Genomic DNA, 4,180 nt, shown 5'->3' with positions numbered 1-4,180 from the left:
GAGTCTAATGTAATAAAATAATCATTATTTAATAATGACACCTTCAATAATATTAATAATAGCTTACATGTATAATGTGCTTACTATGTACTAGTGACAGGATTGAAAAAGAAAACACATAGAACATTCAGTTTAGCTAATTTATATACTAACAAACTAGTGTGTGTATATACATTTACACATAAGCACACACATATACATATACGTGTATATATACACATATATGTATACATGTGAGTACACACATGCATATATACCTATGTGTGTATAACATTATATATTTGGTTTGAATTAATTTTTTAAAAAATTTTATATTTTTTCTTCAAAAGCACAGATGATACATGTTAGTGACACACACATATATGTCTGTATACATATATAAATTATTTATTATACTATGGATTTACCCTAGATAGAAAACACTTCAAGATCTTTAGAGAAATCTCATGATAGTCATGAAAATTCTTTGAAAAGTACCATCAGAAGTTTAATATAATTCTTATTAATTAAAAACAAGATGTTATAAACAGTGCATAAAACATCACATGATAAATACCAATCCACATATTAAAAAAACAAACCCCAAACAATTCTTCACATCAAATCCATACAAAGTTTTCATGACATTTCAGAGAAAATTGAGTTAAGTTAACTGGTCTCTTGCTCACTTTTCTGGATAATAATATATTGTCAGACCTACTCAAATCTTTGACATACATTTTTAAGGCTCTGAATGAGATAGAACCTGGGTACCTCAGGCGACAACTTCAGTAGCACTTGTAGTCTCATGATCTTCACTCATTTGACAGCAGTAGAGCAGCTAGCTATTTTAATGGAAAATGATAAAAGAGAAGGTACAGGTTTGTTGGCTGATTGGAGACCCAAACCTAGAAAATCTATTACTATTAAGTAGAACTTTGGAACCATGGGATTTTAGAAGTATAGGAAAAATAAGGGTCTATTTATTAAGCTGATGTCTAAATATATATATATATACACACACATACATATATATATACATATATATATACACACACACATATATATATACATACATACATACATATATATATGCTCTACCTGAAAGTTACTTTTCTGAATCATAAAGTCCCATCTTCTAAATGAAGCCACACCTGACCAATTCACCACATGATGATTTCTTCTCTGAAATCTTACAGCACTTATTATACTATTCACGCTACTTTTTGTGATTGTTGTCATGTCTAATATATTGTCATAGATTTCTTTACGCAAAATTATTTTCAGATTTTAAAAAAATTTACATTTTTTCTTAAAAAGAATTAGCTGAATAGTCAGTTCACTTGTTGGAATTCAATTCAAACATTAATTTTGGTGTTTGTTTTTCCTTACTGTTTAATATTTTTATACTCAGTCAAGCATGATAATATAAAATAATTTTTCTTAAGCCAGTCATATGGGATGACTCAGTTTTGTTGTTTTTGCATTATGCTTATTTCAAAATGTGGATTAAACCAGTTCTATTGAAGTAGGTATTAATGGTATTTTAGAGTATTTTTATTGAAATATAATTAAATAAATAAAAATTAAATCTTCTGGTAAGTAGAAAAATCTCACATGTTATCAAAGGAGGGATTTATATTTGTCATGGAATTATACACACACAGGCACACATATACACATGTATGTACACATGTGTATATGTGTTATATATGCATGAACATTTATATGCATGTGTATGTACACATATAGATATATGTGCATATATGTTAACATGTATGTAATTAAATCAATTATATGCTATCAAAAAGGAAGACAAGTTAAAATATATGCAGGAACAATATGCTAGAGAAACAATAGAAGAGAGTACATTGTAGTATAAACAAATTGACAAAACAGTCTTTCCCCTGAAAAAGTATATATTATAATGTAGGAGAGAATACACATACATATATGCACACATAAAGATAGTTATCTATCTTATATGTATACACATATTCATATTAGTTATTTTCTATACACACTATATATGTGGATATGTGTATGTGCATTATGTTTGTGTGTGTGAGAGAGACATGTAGAGATAGAGAGACCCACAGAGAGAGAAAGAGAGTCAGAGACAGAGAATATATAAGACAAGTAGAGAATAGGTAAAAGTATTCTGAAAAGGTAATTCATTTGTAGCTTGGGGTTAAGCTGGGGCTCTGGCTGGGAAATGTCTCCTGAAGTGGATAAGATTTGATCTGTATCCTGAAGGAAGCCACAGAAATTCAGATGCAAAGGTGAGTGGGCAGAGCATCTCAGGAAATGGGGGCAGCCTGTGAAGTCATGGAAATGAGCTGGGAAGTTACATATTCAAGACAGAAAAATTAGGACACAGTAATGGGATTGTACACTGTTTCTAGGGGATTAAGCCACCGTAAGTTTGGAAAAGTAGTCAGAGTTCAGGTTATGAAGAGTTTAAAATGCCTCACAGAAATTATTTTTTTTATTGTAGAGGTAATAAGGAATTACTGGAAATCATTGATTAGGGCTAACAGGGAAAGAGCTATGCTTTAATAAATTCACCTTGGCAATTATATGGAAGTTAAATTGGAATTGAAAGGGGCATTAAGTAGAGAGATGTGGCTGTCTGAGTGGAGGGAAAGGTTGTAAAGGTGGAAACAAAATTATATAATGGTACATAGATAATGGAATCAACAGCAAAATGCAAACATAGTTGAACATACAGGAGTTGATGTCAAGAAGTGAATTATAGACAAAGGGGGAAAATACCATGAAAATACTAAGGATAGGACCTTGGGAAACCAACTATTAGTTGGCATGGCCTGGAAGAAGAAGCAGCAAAAGAAACTAAGGAAAAAAGTTTGAACAGAAAGGAGGAGTTATAAGAGAAAACTATGTCATAAAGTCCTAGAAAGTAGGGAATATTCTGAAGGACATCAACAGTGTCACATACAGCAGAGAGGTTAGGAAAGATTAGGATTGACAAAAGGTCAATGGATGCAATTATTAAGAGATCATTGGTCAGTTTGGAATGAATAGCTTCAGTTGGATGATGAGGTAAGAAACCAGATTCCTTAGGGTTTAGAAGAATGAGAATAAGTGGAAGCAAAAACTGTAGGCAGTTAATTAAAGGTTACAATGGCACAAAAGAATATAGTGATAGGTAAAATCCAGCCAGTTCTTAAAGAATGTTATCCTTGGCTCTTTTTCCAGCTGGAATCATGGCGGGTGCAACAGAAAAGAAGAAGGTGCCATCTGCTCCAGAATCTCTTCGGAAAAAGCAAAAGTCTTTTGCAATACTGAAGGCCAAATGCCTGTAGATTAAGGTGGCTGTAAAAAAGCTCCATAAAATATGGAGAAAAACTATCTATGAAAAAGCTAAAACTTACCATAAGGAGTACAAAGAAATGTACAGAAGTGAAATCCAGCTAGCTAGAATGGCATGCAAAGATGGCAACTACTATGTACCTGCTGAACCCAAGTTAGCTTTTGTGAGCAGAATCAGAGGTATCAATGGTGTTAGCCCAAAGGTCTGAAAAGTATTGCAGCTTCTTCATCTTAGCCAAATCTTCAATGGCACCTTTGCTAAGCTTACCAAGGCTTCAATTAACATGCTGAAAACTGTGGAATCATACATTGCATGGTGTTATCCAAACCTGAAATCTGTGAATGAGTTGATTTATAAACAACGATCTTGCTATAGCAAGATCAAGAAACAGAGAATTGCCCTGACTAATAATGTCCTTATTGCAAAATCTCTAGGTAAATATGGAATAATCTGCATGGAGGACTTGATCCATGATATACAGTGTTGGAAAGTAAGCTGCCAACAATTTCTTGTGGTCCTTCAAATTATCTTCTCCTCAAGGTGGAATGAAGAAAAAGACAACACATTTTGTGGAAGGTGGAGATGCTGGTAGCAGGGAAGACCAGATCAATAGACTTATTAGCAGAATGAACTAAAGGTCTCTACCATGATTGTTTTTCTAATGGTCTGTTAATAAAAATGCCTGTGATGAAATAAAAAAAAAAGAATGTTATCCTTGAATTAACTGCCACTTATGGTAGGATAATAATAGGACTCCAAAAAACTTCCCTATTTGAAAGATTCAAACCATATGAACAATTTTAGCTATAAACCTATCATTTATGTAACACTTTAATATTTAAAAATGTATTACAAATATTATCATTT

General features: G+C 32.3%; 1 pseudogene; it reads left to right on the top strand.

The window, feature by feature from the left end:
- The first annotated feature begins 3,173 nt into the window (after window positions 1-3,173).
- LOC122751315 lies at window positions 3,174-3,948 on the top strand (annotated as a pseudogene).
- Window positions 3,949-4,180: the final 232 nt, after the last annotated feature.

Source organism: Dromiciops gliroides, chromosome 3, assembly GCF_019393635.1.
Source record: "Dromiciops gliroides isolate mDroGli1 chromosome 3, mDroGli1.pri, whole genome shotgun sequence".
In the NCBI taxonomy this organism is placed as follows: Eukaryota; Metazoa; Chordata; class Mammalia; order Microbiotheria; family Microbiotheriidae; genus Dromiciops; species Dromiciops gliroides.
The sequence above is the reverse complement of the archived record's forward strand: the minus strand, read 5'-3'. Positions and strand labels throughout refer to the sequence as shown.